Source organism: Camelus bactrianus, chromosome 32 (genome assembly GCF_048773025.1).
Source record: "Camelus bactrianus isolate YW-2024 breed Bactrian camel chromosome 32, ASM4877302v1, whole genome shotgun sequence".
Lineage (NCBI taxonomy): Eukaryota > Metazoa > Chordata > Mammalia > Artiodactyla > Camelidae > Camelus > Camelus bactrianus.
Genome location: NC_133570.1, coordinates 12,873,023 through 12,883,450, shown reverse-complemented (window position 1 = coordinate 12,883,450; position 10,428 = coordinate 12,873,023). Strand labels below are relative to the sequence as shown.

Here is a 10,428-nt window from a genome sequence, read left to right as displayed (position 1 = left end):
GCTGCTCCCCAGCCATCTTCCCCATCTTCATAAATGAAGATCCTCTCTTTCCACTTTCTCAAACCTCTGTGTCATCCTTGACGCCCCTCTTTCTCTCATACCCTGCATTAATCCAGCAGAAAATCCTGTCTGTTCTGCCTTCAACATACCTCCTGGGCTCTGACTCCTCACCTCTCCTACTGCTACTGCTTTGGTCCAAGCCACCATCACCTCTCACCAGGATATGGCAAAAGGCTCTTCAGTGGCTCTCTCTGGGATGCCTCCTGTGTCTCCCCTCTGGCTTATTCTCCACTCAGCAGCCAGAGGGGATCCTGTTAAAACCTAAACCAGATCGTGTTATTCATCTACTCAAAACCGAGTGGCACCCTCTCACACCAGAGCTTTCTCTGACTGACTTACCTTTGATACAGCTGAACCCTCTCCACTTCCCTAGCACCCAGAATTCTCCCTTACCCGGCGTTATTTCCCTCCCTAGCATACTCTATTTGTATCTATAGAGTATCTGCTAGCATATACCAGCATATAAGCTTCACCAGGACAGGAACTGTCTGTCTCAACTGAATTCTCAGCACCAAGAGCAATGCCTGCAAGGGAGTAAATATTTGTTCAGTGAATGAATGAATGGGTGAATGAATGAAACAAAAAGTATCAGGCTGTGGTTTCCTTTCACTCTTTGGAATGTGCAGGGAATAGCCCAGAAAGGTACACTATTTCCTAGACCAAAGTTGTCCAACAGAAGTTTCTGTGATGACAGCAACCGTCTACCTCTGTCCTGTCCAATGCAGTAGCCACCAGCCACATGTGGTCACTGAGCACTTGAAATGTGTCTACCACAACTGGGAAACTGTATTTGCTTTTAATTCATAGACTTTCATTGTTAGAGTGGTTTTAGGTGAACAGAAAAGCTGAGCAGAACCTACCAAGAAGGGACTGCATGTTCAATTTTCTCTTGGTTTGATTCACTTAAACAGCCATTCGTGGTGCGTGGCTACCCTCACGGGCAGGGCAGACTCAGACAGCGCCTGGGGAAGTAAGGCCCTGTCCTGCCCTCACCACCCTGTGTGTGGACAGTCCCACCAGGGGATCTGGTGGGTGGCCCCGGGAAGGCCTGCAGGGGTTTTCTTTGGAAGGATTCATCAAAGCCCAGGAGGCTGCTTAAGCCCTCCATGGAGCAAAGTACGCAGGTCAAATTTTAGGAAGGAAGGAAGCAGAAAGCACAGCAAATCATAACACGTGCTGAAGATGTATGGATAACAAGCAGAAGAAGGACCCCCTTGCCATCTTGTGTTTCTTCTGATGAATCAGCTCCTGGGGTCTCAAGTATGAGTCGCCTGCTGTCCACCACCTCTCAACCCGCCCCAACTTCTCTTGGCTTCTCTCTTCTCCTCCTTTGTTATCCTTAGGCCCCCATCTGCCCCTTCCGTCCTTCAGACACCTCCAGCTGGGCCAAGGCTACCTGGGGTCCTTCTGCCCACTCTTCCCTTCCCAAGCCTGCTCTGTCATCTGGCTTTCCATCTCCATAACAACCAGGAAAGCAAACATCCTCCAGATGCAACAAAGATTTTTTTTTTCCTGATGGGTGAAGTGGAAGAAGAGGAGGAGGAAGAGAGTCCAAAACGAAAAAAAACGTTAATAACTCTTGCCAACAAATAAATAAGAGACCTTTCTAGGGAAGAGCAGAGGGACACAGAGTTGCCTATAATTAGCGGGAACCGCAGCCCAAAACAAAATCAGATTTTCAGTCCTTGCAGCTTCGTTGCCATAGAGATGGGACCCGAGATCAGCCGGGCTGTCCTCCTAAAACGATTCCTTCCCTGACCATGCCCACATCAAAGGGAGCCCTTCCATGATCCTTGGTGGGATGGATGGCACCCAGGACCCCACAGTGCCTCCAAAGAGGGCAGGCGAGGAAGGGAAACAGACCCAGTAGGAAAAATTCCACAGCATCTCAAGCCAGACACATCAGCCTCGCATGAGACACAGCAGAGAAAGACTCAGCCAAGTCGGATGGGAGGGACTCTCTATACTCTGGATGTGTGTGCTGGCCATCGGAGGCTGCCACTGGTCACTTTTATTTTTAACATTCTTCATTCTTTTGGCTCCACACATTAAAAAAATTAAAATACTCACAGATACAGAGAACAGATTGATGGTACCAGAGGTGGAGGGCCAGGAAAATGGGTGAAGATGATCAAAAGGAACAAACTTCCACTCATAAAACGAATAAGCCCTGGGGGTGAAATGTACACGGTGCTGACTATAGTTAGCAAGGCTGTATGTTGGGGGAGGGGCAAAATAGGCGACGGGGATTAAGAGGCACAAACTACTAGGTATAAAGTAAGTAAGTTACGGGGCCATAAGGTACAGCACAGGGAATACAATCAATATTTGATAATAATGCTGTATGGAGTGTAATCTATAAAACTATCAAATTACCACGTTCTGCACCTGAAACTAATATGGTACATCAACTATACTTCAATACAAAAATTAAAATGAAAAAAATAATATTGCATATTTGAAAGGTGCTAAGAGAGTAGATATTAAGTCTTCATCACAAGAAAATAAATTTGTAATCACATCACATGTGGTGATGGTTACTTGTTACTTACTGTCTACTAGATACTTACTGTCTACTTGTTAAAACTGTAGACTTAACTAGCCTACATTTTGCAATGTATATGCACATTGAATCATTATGCTGTACACCTGAAACTAATATAATGCTATATCTCAATTATATATCAATAATTTTTTAACTTTTAATGAAAAATATTACTTAAAAAGACAGGTAACTAAGAAAAAATACTAAGGTTCTGATCATATTGTTCTGATAGTTTTACTTCCTGTTTTTTTTTTTTAACCCATTTCATACTAGAATGTAAACATGGCCACATGTTATTTATCCTTTGCAGAGCTGTGTCTATCAGTCAGGATCCAGGCTGGAGACAGAAAGCCCATCAGTTACTTTAACAGAGAGAATTTAATAGAAGGAGCTGTTTACTGGGTAGCAGAGAAGAATATTATGTATCTTGTTATTTATGCTATGTCTGGAAGGGAATTATCTCATTGTCTATCACCCCAAAGTTTCCTCGCTCACCATCTGTAGGATGCGGGTAAAACATCCTCTCCAATCTGAGTCATCTGTAGAATTTCTGACTCCCTGATAGCCTATGAATTGCCTGCATTAGACTACAAGTTCCTCTGGGGACAGAAACCTAAATCCATTTTGGTCACTAAGGCATCCCCAGTTCCTAGCACGATGTGGTACACATAGCTGACGCACAAGAAGTATCTCTAAGAGAAAAATGAATGAGCTAGTGAGTGAGTCAGTGAGTGACAGGATGGATGTATACAGATGAGTGGGTGGATAGGTGGATGGATGGATGGACAGATGAAGGATGATTATTCCATTTAGAGAAGCAGTGAATTAACGTCTAGCCTGGTCATCCTCTCAGTTCTCAGGGTAACTTGTCATTTTCCCTGAGCTGAGGCAAACAGCATCTAAATCAAGGAACAGCTATGATACTTACCAACACCTCCCCAAATATAAATATCCTTTCCAAGGAGGAACTGACCTGTGGGTCCCACAGCACTGCTTCCTACTGCTGAGGTTTAACCAGTTCTCTCCAGGAAAGATAATCCTCTGATACCATAATAGAAAAATAAGTAGACATGATCGTATCTATGATGGGGAAGCCAACAGCAAATCAGAGACTCAGTAGTGAGAGATGCTTTTTGTTTTCTCTCTTTTATCCTGAACCCAAGAGGAAGAATATAGAGGAGGAGGCTGAAAGAGAGCAGGAGAGCAACAGAGCAGGGGAGAAGGAGCGAGAAAGAAAAGAGAGAAGACAGCTGCCACTTTCTGGGGGCTCTCTAGATGTCATGTACTAGACACATGCCATGTCATTTATTCATTCAGCAAACACTTAATGATCTGGGCAGTCCCCTAAGGCACTGGGGACACAGCAGTGGACATACAAACATAACCTTGCCTTCATGGGGCTTACATTCTAGTAAAAAAATAAAAAAGCTGACTTGACTCCACCAAGATTTGAGTCCAGATGGCTAGACCTTCAGTATGGAGAGCCAACCTTCAAACAGGAGAAAACCAAGGCACAGAAAAGTCAAGCGACTTTCTGGGGTGACTATCAAAACCTTTGCAGATGAATTATACATAAGAAGAAAAAGTAGTGTGAATGCATAAATGAGGGGAGAATGAATGAATGTCCCACCTCTCGTTAAATAGAACGGGATGACTACGCTTCTTGCAATAATTCATCCTCATTAATCCTACATGATGGGAGGGGACTTCATACATTCGAAATAAATCCACACCATCTTGAGCTCTGACTTGGCTCCCTGGGGAGATGAACAAATTCCTCTGATCAGTGTACAGTTGATCACATTTTTGAGTGTTTTCAGATGAAAAAAATTAGCATCAACAAAATGACATGGAGATTTATTCGGCAGCCAGGCCTTCTCCAGATGCTAATGAAATCTTTACACAGTGTGTTAATTGTGCTCAGTAACTAGGCAAATTCTCAACTGTCCTGCCTCAGGGAGGTCAAAACAACCCAGACAGAAGCTGGGATCAAAAGACTAATTCCCACTTCAGCCTTTAAGCTAACCAGACTCATCTAGAATGTTCTAACTCCCTCAAAAAAGCTCAAACCAGAAATCTCTTTTTCCATTTCAACACATGACTCTATTTCTCCCTCTCCCTGTATCCTCTTTGTCATCAAATCCTGCTCACCGTACCCCCAAAATATTTCTTGAAAGCATTCACTTCTCTATAAATCACTTATCAACTCTTGGTCTGAGCCACCATGGTGCCTCATCTAGCCACACAAGGGTACTCCCCACATCTACCTATATATTTTGAAAAGCAAATTTCATCTAACTCCCTGTTTCACATTTTTCCTTGATGTCCCAGAGTCCCCAGTATAAATGCCAGAATCTGTTCTGTGGCCCCTGTGGGCCTGTAGAATGTGACCTGGGTGAACCTTTCTGCCTCACTTCTCAGCATCCTCTTGATGCCATGCTCACTGCAGCCACTGGCCTGCTTGTCCTTCTCATGTTCAGACTCTATTCCATCCCCTTCACACATATGGTTCTCTCTACCTGGAATAAATTCTTGTACCACCCCCCCCTTTGTATCAGCTAGCTATGCTGCATAACAAATGGTCACAAACTCAGTGGCTTAAAACAAAATACATTTGATGTCTCACAGTCTCTGTGGGTCAAGAGTCTGGGCCTGGCTTAGCGGGGTCCTCTGCTATGGGTCTCTCATAGGGCTACAATCAAGTTGTTGACTGGAGCTGAGTTCTCATCTGAAAGCTCAATGAGGGAAAGATCCACTTCCAAAACCACTGGGCTGTTGACTGGACTCAGTTCCTTGCTGGCTGTTGCCTAGAGGGTGCTCTCAATTCCCTGTCATGTGGACATTTTCAAATATAGTCACTTCATCTATGCATGCAAGACAAGAAGGCAAAAAAGAGAGTCTGTTTGCAAGACAGAAGTTACTGTCCTCTATAAAGTAATAATGAATGTGACATCACATCTCCTTTGCCTTCTATTAGTCATAGGAAATCAGAGGTCCTGCCCACATTCAAGGGGAGAGGATTACACAGGGCAAGAATAGCAGGAGGCAAGGGTCTCAGGGGGATGATCTAAGAGTCAGTCTGCACATTCCTCATCTAGCCTGGCAAAAGGTTATTTTTCCCTCCCATCTTTGCTTTCATGTTACCTCTTTAGCCTCCAACGAAAATTGCTTCCTTCCATACATGCCCATGCAGTGGCCTATTTATCCTTTAAATTACACCTGTTTACTTTTAAGGGCTAGCTTCATGATTGTCTTCACTGTTAACCTGTCCAGTTCCACAAGGGCAGAGCAAATATACCTGTTCATAGCTGCATAAACAGAGTCTAGCCCAGAGATTTAGCTGGCCTGTTGTGATGCTCGATAAATGTATTTTTGAATGAATAAATGAATGAATGCCCGAAGAGAAGTATTGTGAGTGCCCACTTGTCCCTAGCTGGGCAACTTACAAAACTACCCAGACTCTCAAATGTTGACCCACCTCCTGCCCGATCTTATTCTCCCTGCCCCCTTATCAATCCTGGGGTAGAAGAAGATCCTGAAAAACTTCAGGGGCTTTTAAAAGTAACACTGCTTACCTGGGGTAACAGTCCCATGCTCCGTCCTAAATGTGAATTCTTTCCTACTCAGTGAGGTTTATCAACCCATAAATCTGAAGGGAAATTGAACCCCTTGTTAACTTTCATTATTAATTCAAGGAGAAGAGAGCCGGCTGGAGAGGGAGCTAGGAATTCTTGAGCACCTGCTCTGTGCCAAGCATCATACTACACCGGTACTTGTGAAGTCTTTCAAGGGAAGGATTTATATCCCCATTTTTCAGATAGGGAAACAGGCTCAGAACAGGGGCAGTGAATGTCCCACGGGTGTGTGAGGGAGCTGGATTCTAGCGTGGGCTGATTTTCCTGATGTGTGGATTCCCACCGTGGCCAGTCTCAAGCCACCAGTGGTTTAACAACTAGCTCACAAAATTCCTGAGTGCTTGGCAGTTGGCTTTTTGCAAGCCCCTGAGTGCTGGCTCCAGCTCATCACTGCACCTCCTCAGGAACAAGCCAGTGGTTCGGTTTTCTTTCTGTCATCTCTGTTTCCACCAGCTAAAAACACCACTGGAAGTTTCAGTTCCTGGTGGCTGAGGCTCTATACCCTCCAGTCTAGAGCCTTGTGGGAGGGGACTTCTCAGTAAATATTTGTCGTGTCATGGGGGTTGGAATTTTCAAGGGCAGCCCAGAAGGAGCCAGATCACCCCCCTGGCCGGGGTCTAAATGAGGAAGCTGCATAGGCAAACACAGGAGGGACCAGAGTGCTCCCATGGTGACAGCCTACGAGGTGGGTGCCCAGGGAAGTGGCCCTCCTCTGGCTAGAGCAGCTGAACAGGAAAGTAAGCAAACCAGGGCGACGCCAGCTCGGTGGGGGACTGGCAGGCACACCGCTCCCCTCTCTGCCCTCCAGCTCCAGCTGCTTCGAAGCTGTTGCCCAGCAGATGGATTTGTGGACTTAGGATCTTGGGAGTCCCAGAGAGAGAGCTGGTGTCTGACAGATGCAGGAGGCATACCTGGATACTTCTCTCCTACCCCAAAGCTCCAGAGATAAAGAACTACTAGAGGCCAGAGCTGAGCAGGATTTTGGAGAGCACCCTGTGTCTCTGTTTGTCCATTCAACCACCACCTACTAAAGGTTTCAAAGTAGGCAGAGTGTAGCAGTGATGATTTAGACAAAACTAGCCCTTGACCTCATGGAGTTTGCTGTCTGGTGGGAGAGAGAGAAATAAACAAAGCATAGCATCAGGATACTTCTGATGCCTGCTAACCAAGGGGGAGAAAGGGAGGGACATGAAAGAGGCATCTAATCCAGGCTATATGTAGCATCAGGGAAGGCTTCCTGGAGGAAGTGATGTTCAAAGTGAAGCCTGTCTTACTGAAGCCAAAAGAGGGGAAGGAACATGCCTATGGTGTTACATCATCTGATTCTGCATATCTAGCCCCTTTTCATCAGCCTTGCCTTTCTTTATCAGATAATGAAAAGTCTATTGTTGTGTAGCAAACTACCCCCAACTTAGAGGCATCAAATGACAACCATCTCATTACATCTCATGATTCTGTGGGTCAATAATTTGAGCGGGGCTCAGCTAGGTGGTTTTTTTGCCCTCTGTGATGTTGATGGACGTCACTCGGTGTTAATCAACTGGAGAACGGGCTGGTCTGAGAATCCAAGCCAACATCTCTTATCTGTGACTAGCAATTTAGCAGGGGTAAAGGGAATGCTGAGTTCATCTGGGATTGGTGATCGAATGCCTGCACACGGCCTCTCCTCAGGGCAGTCTCAGGGGAGTCAGATTTCATGCATGGTGGCTCAGAGCTTCCAGAGATAGTGTAACAAGATCCAGGGAGTGAGGCTTCCAAGTTCTTGAGACTTGAGCCTGCAATCTGGCACGAGCATCTCTCCCACTGTATTCTGTCTGCAAACAGTTACAGGGCCTTCCTAGATTCAGCGGGAGGAAACAGAGATTCCATCTCTCCACTGGAGAAACATTAAAGAATCTGAAGACAATGTTTTGAAATAACAAGACTCACAAGTTGCAAAATAGTACAGAGAGTTCCTTGTACTCTTCACCCAGCTTCCCCCAGTGATAATATCTTACATGACCACAGTATATTGTCAGGAACAGGAAATTGACTGTGGTGTTTATTCATTCAGGTACAGGGCCTATTCAGATTTCACCAGGTTGCATGTGTACTCCTGTGTGTGTGTGTGTGTCTATGTGTGTGCAGAGCTCCATGAAATATTCTCATATGTCTGCAACTGAGTAACCATCATCAGAGTCAAAATACAGAAGAGTTCCATCTCTACAAAGTGCTTCCCTCACGTGGACAACTTTAATCCACTGCAAGGTCTAATGTTGAAATCAGTCTGAAAGTTCCATTGAAAGCCCAACTCTGCTTCTGAAAAGCTGAGTGACTCCATCACTGATCCTCAGTTTATCTGTAAAACGGGTCAACAATACTAAACCAAGGGTGTGCGGTAGGAATTCAATGAAACAACAGAAATCGGAAAGCCCAAGTCACAGATCTGAATTCAAATCCCAATTTTGTGCTTCTCCACTTTTGTAAACACAGGGAAATGAGTTTCATCTCATTTCCTCTCATTTTTTTTAATCAAAAAAATTTTAATTTAAAAATTGTTTTTTTTTTTCCTTTTTAGTTCATTTCAGTTCAGTTCGTCAATAAAACTGATACAAAACAGCACCACATGTTGTAAGAAGACGGTATGTCTAAAACCCTCAGCCCACTGCCTGACAACCAGGATCTCTAAGCTTCTCTATCTGCCATTTGTCTGTATCTTCCAACTTATTTATAATTCTGGCATCTTGAAGAGTTTGTAAACTTACATACCAGGCTTTGTGGTGAGTTAGTTGGTTATGGTTGGTTGTGTAATAGGTTAGATAAAACCCTATATTGATTGTTAGCAGGGCATTGTCTAAAATAAGCCATTTTAAAAAGAACCCTAAGTCAAACCATCTTTCTCCCATTACTCTGAATATTTACAGACCGTGAGAAATAACAGTCCACCAAATGGTAGTAACTTGACGAGCAAACCCAATGTGAAAAATTCAGCTATCCAATTTCCACAGCTCTTTAGCGAAGACACTGTTTGGATCTGGCTTCTGAGCATCCAGATCTCTTACTTCCCGGCAGTGTCACCTAAGGAAATACAAAAATGGAAAACAAAAGCAATTTCCCTCCAAAGACAAAAGAATGATTCTTTCTCTTGATGCTGGCATCTTTGCATGCTCTGGAATTCCTTTCAGCTCCCTGATACTTTCTTTCTCTTCTCAGGTAGTATTCAACCTGAATTCGTTTGTTTGTTCGGGGGTTTTTTCGTTTGTTTTTTTGGAGGGAGAGGTAATTAGGTTTTATTTACTTATATATTTATTTATTTTAATGGAGGTACTGGGGATTGAACCCAGGACCTCTTGCAAGTGAAGCATGTGCTCTACCCCTGAGCTATACACTCCCCACCAAATTCATTTCTAAAATGGAGAATCATTGGATCTGGAATCAAAGCAGAATTTAACCGAAGTCACAAATTGTGTCTTAACTTGAAAAGTCTCAGGGCTGCCTTTCTCTGGCCCACTGTCTGCCATCTCTTTCTCTTACACAACCATGTCCCTGCCATGCACCACGTGTGTGTTCCTGTGGGTGTGTGCACTTAGAAAGTGGCCCTTGTATGGCTTCACTTAGTGAGGATGTAAACTGAAACAGCCCCATTGCATGACTTGGAAAAAAAAAAAAAAAAAACAGCTTCTGAGAGTCTGCAATGTACCCAGGCCACACTGGACAGAAATTAAATTATGACCATTTTGAAGGAAACACGAGTATTCTTTTGCTCCTCTACCCTCGCTCCTCAGCTGGGTGAAACCTCTGGCCCCTTTCCGAGAACATCATGAACTTTTCTTTGTATGTATTTGCTGGAGAAAACACACAGGTGTCTGTTTTCCCTCAGCCTTTGAAACAGCATCAAGTGACAGTGACAAACCCCATGTGTCTCCTGAATCAGACCCCCAGCATCAGTAACTGGGGACACTCGTTCTGCTTTTGCACACTTGCTCACATTCAGGCCCTCCTCTGTTTTATTTTTAAAAATGAAACAATCCTCACGCATCTCTGAGGACTTCTGGAGAGGTGGGTCCCTGCAGATCTCTAAAATAGTGCATCTCAAACTTTAATGCCCACAGACATCTCCTGTGGATCTTGTTAAAGTGCAGATTCTGACTCTGGAGGTCTGTAGGAAGGCTCTATGATTCCGCACCTTCTGTGCTGGCTTACCGAGAC

General features: G+C 44.4%; 1 non-coding gene across 1 annotated transcript; it reads right to left on the bottom strand.

The window, feature by feature from the left end:
• Positions 1 to 9,538: 9,538 nt before the first annotated feature.
• Positions 9,539 to 9,611, bottom strand: TRNAV-CAC (transfer RNA valine (anticodon CAC)). The gene has a single exon. It is a non-coding gene; the product is annotated as a tRNA-Val (tRNA).
• Positions 9,612 to 10,428: the final 817 nt, after the last annotated feature.